Source organism: Ambystoma mexicanum, unplaced genomic scaffold (assembly GCF_040938575.1).
Source record: "Ambystoma mexicanum isolate Mex_15411 unplaced genomic scaffold, UKY_AmexF1_1 Mex_scaf11, whole genome shotgun sequence".
Lineage (NCBI taxonomy): Eukaryota > Metazoa > Chordata > Amphibia > Caudata > Ambystomatidae > Ambystoma > Ambystoma mexicanum.
This window is the reverse complement of record NW_027182336.1, coordinates 753,352-767,258: the sequence shown is the minus strand read 5'-3', so window position 1 is coordinate 767,258 and position 13,907 is coordinate 753,352. Positions and strand designations below refer to the sequence as shown.

The following is a 13,907-nucleotide window of genomic DNA, read 5'->3' as shown; positions in this document are numbered from 1 at the left end:
TTGCAACACGCCGGGGCCTGGCCGTGGACATGGTGGTGCCCCCACATCCCCAACCACATGCATGCCCACTGCGCATGGGAGGGGAAAGGGCACGGGGTGAGGCTGCCCGTACGCAGCTCGTGGCTAATTACTTCACATAAAATCACACCCCTGTGGAGTGCACACAGCCCTGGCACATACCAGCTGACAATCAATGATGATTGTAACTGACAATTATGATGTGTCAATGGACAGTCAACTGTCACAACCATACCAGCCTGAGATTGTACATCTGGAATTGTTCCATTGTATGCTTCCCTACCTACACAAACACCACCAATGCTGTGTTCAAAAGACACACTTCTATGCTGCTAAAATCATTACCCCCTTGCAAGACACAACATGACAAGTGCCATGTCACCCAACCCCTCCCCAGCACCGCCACCCAACACACCATGGCATGACATGCCATGTGAGAGCAAACAAAGTCATCCCCCAAACATGACACGTGTCACAAAGTACAGTGTCCCTAATGGAAACTGGCCACACACAATATGCCCACATAAATGTAGAAACAACAACACACATGACCAAATACTTACCACAATACAATCGACATAGCATAAACATGACAGTACTAAGGTAAAAGATACGTAGTCTTACAACATGAGAATGCCAGCACATCCACCACCTCCAACTGTACAGTGTTGTTGCCACGCACATCTGGAAGTCCACTGCTCACAACATGAGCTCCATCTCCAAAGTGGACGGCCTGTGAAGACATGAGGAATGAACCTGCAAATTAGGAGGGAGACATGGATGCACAAGCACACATCACTACGCCATGCAGTGGACAATACAACAATATGCACTAGGAATGTATACACAGCATTGACTACAGACTGCCCACACATGTCGTGGGAGTCCAACGTCACTGTGTAAGTCACTGTCACTTGGGCACACCCTTTGCAAGCCCATGGAAAAGGGAAGCAGGAGGGGTGTGTGTCTCACGAACCCAAGCATCTAACCCAAACTCAGGACAAGCCTGCATGTGCCCAGCCGGAATACAGTGGATGCCCACGGGAGCCACACAAGGCAACACACTGCAACAAAAAATCAAAAATCAAAAATGGCCATGTGTGGGCCAGGGGGGTGGGGGAGGCCACCCAGGAGGTCCGAGGACAGGGTGCCCACCAACAGCACCTGCGTGAATGTTGGGGAAAAAAAACACCTCCATGGGCTCATGGCCTGCACAGCTACTAAATTGTGGGAGATTCACTGCTGGATTCGCTCTCCTCAACCTCTGCTGCTGCTGCCACAGGAGGTGGTGGTGCTATGGGAGGCAGCCCACGCAAAGCACTAGTTTGGTCCTCCATGGCAGCAAGCATGCGGGTGTGGAAGGCCTCGTTCTGGAGGGATATGGTGCGGAGATCCTCATGCAACACCCGACGTGTTGCCCGGACCTCCGCCCGAGTTGCCTGCATCTCTGCTGAGAGCGTACGGGTGACGCGCTCCTGCAGCTGTTCCATCCTGGTGACAGTGGAAGCCTCAAGGTCCACAAGAGTCTGCCTGAGGTGCCGGACCTCTCCCCTCAGGGCTTCCCTCTGTCCCTGGGCATCTAGAGAAATTGATTCCCTCAGATTGTCCAGGGCCGCCTGTCTGTCCCTGTTGGACGCCAACATGTCCTCCCTGACTGATTGGCAAATGGAGTCTGTTGCCTGCTGTAGTAGCTCCATCTGCCTTTCTGGGGGGACAATGGAAGTGGCCACCCTCTCCATGGCTTGAGCAATCATTTCTGATGATGCTGCCTGTTGGTTGGCCATACCGTATATCGATTGCTCCCATGCGGTATTGCCCAGTGGCGGATGGCTACCGCGTTGGCGGGCACCACACCTGTCTGGGGCAAGGCGAACTGCACCTTGCTGTGTCGCAATGCCTGAGGCTCCAGGACTGCATTTCCCCTCTGATCTGCTGGCCCAGGAACAGGATCAGATGTTGCGGAGTGTGGCCCTGCATCCGTAACCACCACAGGCGCACCTACCAACACTGACATCCCCATAGTGGGCTCTACCCCTGTTGCAGGTGGGTCGGACAGAACAGTATCCCTTCCATGAACACATACCTGCGAATCCACATAGGTCTCATCCAAATCAACACCTGAAAAGAGTTCTGGGGAGGTGCAGCCAGGGACACCCCTGGACAGTATGGCCTGCAGCAAGAGAGGGTTCTCCCCCACCACCAAACCACGTCCCCCACTGGTGCCTGGGCGTGCTACAGATCCCTCCTGGGCCTGCACCATCTCCTCTCCCTCAACAGCATCAAGTGCGTCATCCTCTGCAAAAACATGAAAGACAAAAAATGGAAACGGGCATTAGCACCATGGCACGCTATTAGGCCAGACAAGCTACAGTACCAGTACTTGATTTACACATGTCCCACATGACTATAACCCTCCCATGCATGCACTGTCCATGAGTTGGAAGGGGAGGAAAATGTCAGACACTGATGACACCAAGATGGAAGAGCAACACATTGGCTGCATGCTGGCTAGCAATGCCATCACACATTGGCCTGAGAGTGGCATGTCCAATACACATACATGACACATGCCATCACAGGGATGGCATGTACCATAGGCATGTCATATATGTGACAATAGGGCAGAGTGATGCGCAGTAGAACCGGGTGAATTCCTACAATCAGCCTGAATGAACACAGCTAAATACGGAACTATGTTGTTGCAAGATGCCACTTCAAGGGCAACTGGCGCGATGTAGTGCAAAATGCCTACTGAGGGCAGAAGGGATACTGTAATACCCAAATCCCGGGGCGCCAAATGCATTGGATGAAGCACATGGGTGGCCCAAAACACTCAGGCACACACACCCTGAACTGGCTCTCAACCAGAAACCCTCCCACAAACAACATACACATGGATCACACACACATGCATGTGCACTCACCGGACAATGCCTCGTAATCTGGCAGTTCTCCCACACCTTGGATCTGCTCCTCTGTGACGTAGGTCCCAGCAACATGCTCATGTAGAGTGAGTTCAATGTCCTCTTGTGGAGACCCACCTCCAGTCACCAGAGTTGCGGCATGACTTGAGGCCAGCTTTATCTTTGCCCTACGCTTAAGGTCGTTCCAGTGCTTGTAGCACTCAACAGCTGTGCGCCTCACAAACCCAAGGGCACTTATGCTGTCCGCGATGGACTGCCAGTGTGCCTGACGTCGAGCAGGTGTGATCCTACACCCTGAAGTGACCAACATTTCGGCGTCATGTTCGGACACATACTGCACAGTGCATCCAGTTCGGCATCATTGAAGCTAGGCTTCCTTGGCGCGCCGGACCGTGTAGCCGTGTCGGGGTCATCAGCCTGTACTGGACGAGCACTCTTCCTCTTTCTTTTTGTGGGTGGTGGGGATCCGGAGTGCCCTACGCCGCTCTGGACACTAGAGGCAGGAGCACCGGTGGACTGTGTAGTAGTAGTGTGCGATGGCACACTGACCACATGACTTTCTGCAGGCATTAGCTGAAGTGTGATGATGGCAGGGGGAACCTCAGTCTGATGTACCGGGACCAACACTGACCTGGCTGGGAGAGTCAGAGCTGGGGTGGACGGAGCTGCAGCTGCCCCTGCAGCCTCCCCACCCCGCCTACTCGGGGCAGCAGATGACATGGCTGCCCCTGTACCACGTGGCCTGGTGACACTGGCTTGCGCCGCCACCCGTGGCCTAGACTTGGCGACCTGGAAGTCAGCCTGGGAGTCACCCTGTGCTAGGTCAGGTGCCACAACGGGCTGGTCCAACAAGGGCTGAGCAGGGATGGTGTCAGCCACGTTTCCCTGACTGGTCCTCCACACGTGGGGGGCTAGGGGTAGTCTGCAAATCCTGGCCACGTCCCCTACCATGCCCACCTCTTGAGGCTCGGCCACCTTTGCCACCCTTACCACTTGCTTGCCTTCCAGCAATGGCACTGATGGAGTTGTGCGTATGGGAGTTGCAGTAGACTATTGTCCTGGGCAATTGGGGGTCAAAGGGGTAGGGTACTAGATGGAATTCGTACCCAAGTGCTCTAGCAACTCTGTATGGAACCCCTGGGGAAAGATGACGGGTCACGCAACGCACAGGGACCCCTAAAACAGAAAACGACGTGCACGTGACCCCTCGTAGACCACGTACGTGGGAAAAGGAACCCGCACTACGCTGTGGCACCCAGAAACACAAAAATGAACATATGCGTGTCACACGCAGCCTACAATGACCTCTGAAGGGGTACGCTACACACGGGGCTAGCACAGTTGGTAAATACGTGCGCGACTCACCGTCTGCCTGGGAAAAGAGCGTGAAAAATACGCGCGTGTGCATGTTGGCAACACCCCCGCCAAAAGAAGATTTGTACACTGTCTGAGGAGAAAGGACAAAAGGAGAAGTCAGCGCTGTTTGAGGAAACAGGTCGAAGAGAAAATCAGAAAAATACTGACAGAGGTAACAGGGAGTACGAACTAGAAACGCTGTGAAGTAAATCGCGTGTGAACCGACAAGAAGTACAGATTTCACCCACTCGCTCTCCACGAGAAGCACGTACAAGGAAATGACGTACTACACATACCTTTTAAACCGCACCACACGTCCAACGTCACTTCCGCGTATACGCACTGAGGCCCTATCCTCCAATTACGCAGGCCGACACTCGGACGTGCAGTTTTTGGTCTTGTAACATTCCCCTGGGTACAGGGAAATGCCTGTGCGTGTCCCGTCAGACGCGCCTGCGCTGTCAGGGCCTTTGGTCCAATGGAATCGCGTACACGGGCCAATCGCGTGTGGAACTTCTCACGGATCCCTGAAATACACGCGCCCAGGCCAATCGCGTGTGGAACTTCTCGCGCACCTCTGATGTACACGCACATGCTCCCCCAGGCCCGATCGTGTGTGAGACTTCTCGCGCAACTCTGAAATACACGCGGCCAGGCCAATCACGTGTGGAACTTCTCGCGCACCCCTGAAATACACCCGGCCAGGCCAATCGCGTGTGGAACTTCTCGCGCACCCCTGAAATACACCCGGCCAGGCCAATCGCGTGTGGAACTTCTCGCGCACCCCTGAAATACACGCGCCCAGGCCAATCGCGTGTGGAACTTCTCGCGCACCTCTGAAATACACACACACGCTCCCCCAGGCCCGATCGCGTGTGGAACTTCTCGCGCACCTCTGAAATACACGCGCCCAGGCCAATCGCGTGTGGAACTTCTTGCGCACCTCTGATGCACACGCTCCCCCAGGCCCGATCGCGTGTGAAACTTCTCGCGCACCCCTGAAATACACGCGCCCAGGCCAATCGCATGTGGAACTTCTCACGCACCCCTGAAATACACGCGCCCAGGCCAATCACGTGTGGAACTTCTTGCGCACCTCTGATATACACGCACACGCTCCCCCAGGCCCGATCGCGTGTGGGACTTCTCGCGCACCCCTGTAATACACGCACCCAGGCCATTCGCGTGTGGAACTTCGCGTGCACATTTTTTTCCGGCGCAGGGACGCTACCGCCTGCTTTCGTGTGGCGGACATGTATGGGCCTGTGCGCGTCTTTGGCCGTGCGCTGTTTTTCCCTATTCCATTCCGTGAATACGTGTTGTAGGCGAGCGTGTGGGCGTTCCGCGCACTTGCCTCCTGTACTTCCCCCGTGACGCCCACATTTTCACGAGTTGTTCCCCATTCTGCGTGTAACGCCCCGTGTTCCGCCTACTTTTGTTGTGTGCACCGCGCTATGTGCGAATTCGCTTTGGCCTTATCGCACGGCGTTCGATGACCTGTGCGCCAGCGTGCGCCGCGCACTTTTTCAGCGCACATCCCACATTTTGCGCGTGCACGGACTTCCATGAATAGATGTGCGCTGTTTTCTATGCGATAATCACACTTGCACTGCGATTTTCGCTATTTCACTGCGAATCGCACATTTTCGCATGCGTGCGCCGTTTTTTCAGCGCACATTAATTCCATGAATCGGCCTGTAAGTCTTTAGCTCTACCTGTCTCGTTTTAACTGTGTCCATATCTGCGCCCCAATGCCTGTGGGCTGCTGGCGCATCATAAATACATAAATAAATTCTAGATTATGGAGTCCCAGGAGAGACTATAATTCATAAGAGTAGGCTAAACTTTGTTTGTTTGGGCCTATGCCAAAGGCGATGGCGGACAGTGGAACAATCCTGCACTTTGTTGCTCCTTGCCTAGCACTCTTGTTGTGTGTAGAGACACCGCAAGTCCTATAGTCATTTATTCCAACACATATCTTGAAAGCAACCTAAATAAAACCTTTGCGTTAAAATCAAAACCAGCTGTTTGCCCGTATGACCTTCATCGACTGTCGTACAATACACAAAGCAATAGTAAAATGTATAACTGGAGTTTCATTGGTGAAAGAAAAAACAATATGGTGGTTTGGATGTGTTCGTATGAAGAATATAAAGAATGCTAATCGCATAGCTCTCAACTCACACTTTTGGCGGGTGTCACCCTCATTGTAAAGTGCGGACTCACCCGCCAAGCCTCCTGCACGCCCATGCATTCCAATGGGCGTCTCACCCGCCAAAAACAAAATCGGGTGGTTTCACCCGCCTTTGCAACACAAATGGTTGAGAGCTATGTAATCGGCGCAACGGGATCTGAAACTACATATAGTAGGCTCTCTCTGAAATGTTTTTAATTGCGTTATTAAGAGTAGGGACTCCTTCTGGTTTGCTATTAAACACACAACGATTGTGCAATGATGGGGCTGAGAATAATCGACATATTGTGGTGGGATGTTAACATTAACTGTGGAGAACCCCACCGTTCTAACAGTGTTTATTTTAACCTTTCTGATGGTTTTATAATGTTTTATATTATATTTGATTGGTTTGTGTTAACCTGAGAATAAGCATTTAATGAAAATGACTTTAGTGCCCTCTTGCCTCTCACTCTGACATGAGATCATACATCTTTGATTGGCAATTCCAAGGTAAATAGAAAATGTGCATCTCCTAAAAGGTGGCACGATTATGTGTGGTGGGAACTACTGTGGGAATCCGCTTCTAGACACCTTTACTACGAGGCAGTGCACAGTCCCATTGTCAATAGGAAAGCGCCATGTGCAAGTAAACACCTCTACAAAGATGGCTGTATACCTGTTGATTAGATATAATCTTTACCTTAAAGTGTACTTTGTATTTTTTTTCTTTACTCCCTTTTTTGAACGCTTCTATTTGAAGTGTAATTTTAATCTTTTTCTCCTTTTTCATGCAGTATGTGGATACAGACTATGAAATATTCAGGCGAAAGATGCTGTGCACAGACCGAGCGATTGTTTTTTCGCTGTAAATAAATTGTACACTGGAGAGAGCACGCGTTCTGAAATAGATTGTGAAGATTTTATTCCAATCTCAAAATAATGAGTAAGGAAGATGGTCCATTTAATTGCACAGAGTGTGGAATGAGCTTTGGAGGGAAGCACACACTCACCAGGCACCAGAGGATTCACACCTACCTGTTCCCTCTTTTCTGCACCAAGTGTAAATTAGGCTTTCAGCAGAAGGCTGCACTTAAAAGGCACTGGCGAACCCACATCAGAAAGAAGCCCTACTCCTGCACAGTGTGTGGAAGGTGCTATTGTCGGAACGATCATCTTCAAAGGCACCAAAATGCTCATACCCATGCTATAGTAGTCTTTTCCTGCATAGAGTGTAAACTCGTCTTCAATCGAAAAGATCATCTTAAAAGACATCAGAGAACTCACAAGCCAGAGAGACCCTATTCCTGCACTGAATGTGACCAGAGTTTCAAGCGAAAAGAGCATCTTTCAAGGCACCAAAGACGACACTCCAAAGCGAGTCCCCTTTCCCACCTCTTATATAAAAATGTTCTTAAAGGACACCAGAGAACTCACAACCCAGAGAGACCCTATACCTGCACTGAATGTGACCAGAGTTTCAAGCGAAAAGAGCATCTTTCAAAGCACCAAAGAAGACACTCCAAAGCGAGTCCCCTTTCCTGCCTGTTATATAAAAATGTTCATAATAAAAAGAACCAATCTAGGGGAAACCATTCTAGGGGAAACCATAGACCACCTGGATCCTTTAATCAACATTCGGACATTGTCAAGCACCAAGGAATCTATGAAGCAATGCCTCTGAAGACGCTCTCCTGCACTCACTGTGATAGAATCTTTAGTTTTCAGATCAGTCTTCTAAGGCACCAAGCATTGCACAACATGAAATGCCAGAATATCGAATCAGAGAGAGTCCTCAGTGGAGACACTAAATCTGTAAATAATGCAAACTTGGAGGCACTACCTTATAGTCCATTTAAATTTGCATCGTTTAATACGTGTATTACTATAGAGGAAAGTCTCGTCATTCAGGAAGCAGGCAGCATTATACCTTATTCATGCACTGTCTGCGAGAGGAGCTTTCGTCAGAAGTGGCATCTTATAACTCACCAGAGAAATGCGGCTTGTCTGCGCCAAGTTTCAGATAATAACTCAAAGCAGAAAAGAAGGAGCACAGGAAGCTTGCACAGGAACCTTGCATCTACAGCACAAGAAAATGCGGATTGTGAAAATCCAGAAGACCAATTTAACTTGGCTTTAAAGAGCAGCGTTGCCTACAGCAATGGAGAAGAAGGCTCTCCAATAATGAACTGCAATGATGAGGAAACAGAAGCAGCAGAAAATAGCTCTAACCACTCTACAGAAAAAGCAATACTGGAGTCACCCAATGACAGTTCTCGGCGTGTGGTTTTAAAGGCAGCAACATTTGTCTTCAAGTCTCCAGTTACTGTCGCTCCTCCAACTGCACTTCTATCAACAACGCTGCTGGAAGAAGCTGCTTAAAACATTTCCCGAGCATCAGTGCCTTTCGTTTGGCCAATGCCACAAAATGACTCGAGTGGTTTGGGGCCCACATTTCTCACAGGAAATTTGCAATGTATGAATTGACCTTATGTATGAAATGTGCGACGCCTTCAAATAAATGACCTAATCATGGGTGATTTTCTGCTGCATACTTCATTTGGGGGAATGGCCCACCATTAATCATGAAAAAAGAAAATGCCCATCGTTACAAAGAAGAGAAAGTGAAACCAGAATACTTTACCTTTTTTTGCAGTGGCATGAGAGACTGTGAAACCGAATAGAAAAAACGGCTCACCGTTTACTGTGATCTTCTCACCATTTGGTCTTCTTTACAACCATGCCATAGACCGTCAAAGGGAATATCTCACATGATGGTTTTCTTTTAATTGTTTTCAATACTAGGCCTTTAATCCAAATATCTAAAGATATAAATTAGAAAAAATAAGCACGGTGGTTCTATCTTTGAAGCATGGGGCTGATCCAGAGTGCAAGATTGATGAAGGTGTGAATATGAAGCTAATCATTTTTGTTGACTTGTTGCATCTTGTGGTTTATACAGGCACATATGAGCAGCTATGTGGTTTAGTAAAAAACAATTATTTTGGTCGACCTAGTTTTGGCGGTATGACTTTCTTTGTGATGTGGGACGGCCTACCCCCACCCCCTCTATCCCCCTGACCCAGTCACAAACCTCACATACATTTATATTTTTATTTTAGATTCTACTACCAAAGTTAGATTGGCCAAACTTAGCACCTTCTATTTTTCTTCTACAAAACCACCACGTTAACAATTGTTATTTCTCAATTGTGTGTAGTCCCTTGAGCTCAAAGTTTGATTGTGTTGTGCAAATCTGACAAATTAAAAACGTCTGCAATATAGTCGACAATGTTCCAAGTTGCCGGCTTTGATTGTGAATTGTGATCTCTTGGGTGTTCTGTTACCACCAGAGAACCTGTAAGAGAAGTGGTAAAGGAGATCTGCAAAGAAACGAAAAGGAATTGGGGAGTAAAGAATCGCAAAAGCTAAACATTCGGTTGGACTATGAGGAGCTTTATTGTATTTGGTATGAAATGGCCTCTTTTCAATGATCTTGGAGAATTGTTGGACAATAAAAATCAAAGGGGAAATTTAAGAGTGAGATATTTCTAGTGCATTTGTTGAATCAAGACCTCTTTGAAAGGCAATGGAAGAAGTAGTGGAGAATTGGGGAAACTGGCAAAGACGCTGTGCAAAGAAGCCCAATCTAATGTATGATGCAGAGAGCAATAATGGACCCTGGTGGTTCTGGAGATTGGAGGCCGAATATATGAAAATGTCTATAAAAATGTAATGCATAACCCCAAAAATTAGCTTTCATGTTTATTGATCAGAAAATGTAATTCTACATGGAGCAGGAACATTATTTGTATTACAATCCGTGCTCTAAAAGTGTTCTTATAGTTCTTCCGCCCTACCAGTTAACCTAACCTGTGAAACGTCAGCATGGCCAGTTTATTAGATGATGTCCAGCTCCTACATGGGGCAACAACGAAAATGCAGCCCCTGCACAAGACAAGTACCATTAGTACAACCACCCCAGTGGTGAGGGGCAGTATGAAACCCCTATACAGGTGCAATTCGGCATTCATTCTCTATTAAATTATATTCCACATAATGGCTCGGCAAAAATGGGTTTGGGTTTGCTCAATGAAAAGTAGTTCACTGGACTAGGAAATCCTGAAAGGATGAAAATTAGATAGATGTGTCATGCACGTTCACTGCCACTGATTTGTCCTCTGGAGCAGAAGCAACTCCATGTTCCAGAGTTCGCTGGTGCCACAATTAAGGACCGTTAATATTTAACATGTATTTAACACGTAACAGTGACACCCAAAAAGGATTTCGTTTTGTGTGATATTTGCTGATCTTCTTTCCATTGTGTTATATTGTGTGCTGTGCACATCGCTTTACCTTTGACCCTATTGAGAAGATTCAGGGTTTCGTTACAATGCCAGACTGATTTAGTAAAGTGTAAGGCTATTCATATCTGGCATGGTACAATTCCCAACTGTGACTTTTTGTAGGTTTTCGTTTGGTTGACTCATTGTTGCACCATCCTCCTGCATTATTCTATTAAAAAAAGGCATAGCAATGACAAAATCTGCAAACCCACAAGGATGTGCTACCCAGTATTTGTTTGACGTGTGTAAAATCGCCTCCATTCATCCTCTGAATTAAATTTTACAAACTACAGATTAAATAAGATTACCTCAAAAATGGCACGTTCATTATTTTACTTCCGATCATAATCTGTCACTTTGAGGGGGTGACAGCAAAACCAACAGCCTACATTGTCAAAGGGATCCTACTAGCTACTGAAGGAATTCGGAGAGCGAAGGTCTATTACAAAATGTGTGAACACTACAGTAAAACGCATTTGTTTAATTTCGTTGAATTCATTGATTCCAGTTCTTTCGTAACTACTTTTAAAGTCCTAGGTCTTTTTTTACTCTGCTCATGCCTTGAATTTGTACACTAGAATGCCATAGAGGCAGAAGACTAAACTCTCACATAATTATTTAAAAGACTGTGTAGCAGAGGAATGTGTCTGAGGATAGTTTGGTTTCAATACTGCGGAGTTCACATGGAAATCTTCTGCATGATCAGTAAGGAAACCATTTATGGGATTTACATTTGGGGCCGTATTTGTGCAATAACAAAACTTCAGCAAATGTAAAATAAGTGGAGTTTATCATTTGTAATTCTATGTTTGATGGGGCCAGTTTGTTCATTATTTTTAATTAAAACAGCATTTATATATCGTGTGGTCAACATGATGGACTTCACGTATCCTCTTCTTTTGACTCTGTACTCTATTGGAATTGATCCTGCGCAAGTTCTTGAAAAAGCCCAAGTTGTGCTGCGAGGTCATTTTAAGCAGGAAGTGGATCTTATTTAAAAAACCGAGAAGATGTAGCAATCATAGTCTCAAATTAGCTGGACCGAGGAGTAAGTAAACGCCTATATCGTCAATACATGGTTTGTTTGCTATCAAGTTTATTTTGGTATTTGTACCCTCGGGGTGATAATAGTGTTATAAGCACGTTAAATAATTCGCAAAGAGAATACTCCAAAGGGAATTTGTCATATCAGCATATTGATTTCTATTGGTCAAGTGTTGTGCATTAAATGAAGACACGTGCGTGTGGTGTTTGATATGTTATTGGGAAACATACTTGCAAAATATGAGAAATGCATTCAGTGAATGAGAGGGAGGCAATGGCCATGCTTCACCAACACAGGTTTCAGGGTTTGATTGTCCGAACCCCTAATTTCTTTTGAATTTTTCAGGTAAGTAGAGGTCAGAGCTACACAAATTACTTAATTCCCGGTTTCGGATGCTTTTGCATAACTGACCTGCAGTAGCTGGCTTACTGTGTACTCCTCAATGTATTAAAGCCTTATAGACCAAAGGTGAGGTCATTATTGCTTGGGATAGTGACCATTCCCCCAACTTTTGGCCCGAGGTGAATTATCCCACAATAATGGCACCTCCTGAGGTATATAAGTCTATATTAGCACAGGGTGCGAAAAGCAATACATATATTGGAATTGTTGTGCCAAAGTAAACATGTTGCTTTAATAGTGAATGAAGTAAATTAAAATCTGAGTTAGTAAATTAATTGTGCTTTTTTGGTAATATTTAAATGAGGTTGTTCTTCATATGTTAAGAATTACAATTGTAAACTTGGTTATAATGGAGCAGGTTTTTGACATCTGCATCCATTAGGAATCGTGTAAAAGTAAACTTTTTCTCTACAAGAAGGTATAAGCATTTTTGAATGTTTAAACTGTTACTGCAAAAACAAAAGCTGCTCTGAGAAGTTGTTGAAAATAATCTTGCCTGGAAATTGCATCATTGTTTTCCCTGTTTGCTTTTGTAGACAGAAAGTTCACAACAATGTCAATACCTGTAGTTATTGTCGTCCTCTCAGCCAATCACAATCTCCATATGCTAATAAGTCTTAGGAAAGCATTAGCAATGAATGTTCCTGTACTGTTGTAATGGTTTTATGACACGGCACACTGCAGGCAGGGATTTCTTCAGCTGACGATGTATGTGGCGCACAATAAAAACGCTTTTTATTTTAATTTGAACCCTGTGTTCTTTATTGAGAAAGCCCCCACCCACCTTAACAAATACTCTGTGTCACAATGGACTATGAACCAGGCCGGTGTGTAACAATGAAATATTAACTTTTATAATTCAATGAAAATCAAGCAAATCAAAATTAGGGCAGCAGCCAAAACTGTGTGGCAGTATACATGCAAAAATCCCATAATATAGTTACTTCACACTCCTAACATAAGATACATAAACCTTTAATAGAAACGGAAACCAAATACAAATCCCTTTTCTTCACAATCACAGATGGCACACAGGTTAAGCAACCCCCCCTGCAACACCTGCCCCAAACGCCTGCTGACTAAATTCTTTGTGGACAAAAAGCAGGGGCAAGGCGTCAGAAAGAAGGAAAAATCAGATCTAAAATTCAGTCCATCACCCCAAGATGGGAGGCCAGAAATGAAAATGAAAACCTTCAAAAGGATAAACATGGCATACTCAGATTTTACTTGTATCTCAAAAGCAACGTGGACACAGGTAAGAAATCGATTTTGGGAAGACAACAATGCACAAGAAAACACACACGGCAGAATTTCAATTATTATTTTACACAGGCTTTAAAATGACAAGCAGCTAAGAAAAGGGGCTTAGCTGTCAAAATCGGAAAACGGTTTTTGGGATGAGAAACAAAGACACATACAGACCGGATTCTGAGAGAAAGGGAATGTTCTGAATGGGGTTATGTTAGGAGTTTCTATGGGAAAAATGCAAATCGGAATATATAGAAACACACACTACACAATAAAATTCGGTTTTTGTTTCACAATGACTGGTTCTACTGAGGCTATATTTTAATGATGATATTATTAAAGGACACTGCACGCAAGGGGTTTAATTTCGAATTTTAACCAGCTAGCACTGCTTA

The 13,907-nt window shown here is 46.1% G+C and overlaps 1 long non-coding RNA gene across 1 annotated transcript in view; it reads left to right on the top strand.

Annotated features, from left to right (window-relative positions):
* Nucleotides 1–13,008, top strand: part of LOC138553540 (uncharacterized) — a 76,059-nt gene extending 63,051 nt beyond the window's left edge. The window contains exon 2 of the long non-coding RNA XR_011297172.1: nucleotides 7,269–13,008. This is a non-coding gene — a long non-coding RNA (uncharacterized lncRNA). The remainder of the gene's footprint in view (nucleotides 1–7,268) is intronic.
* The last annotated feature ends 899 nt before the right edge of the window (nucleotides 13,009–13,907 follow it).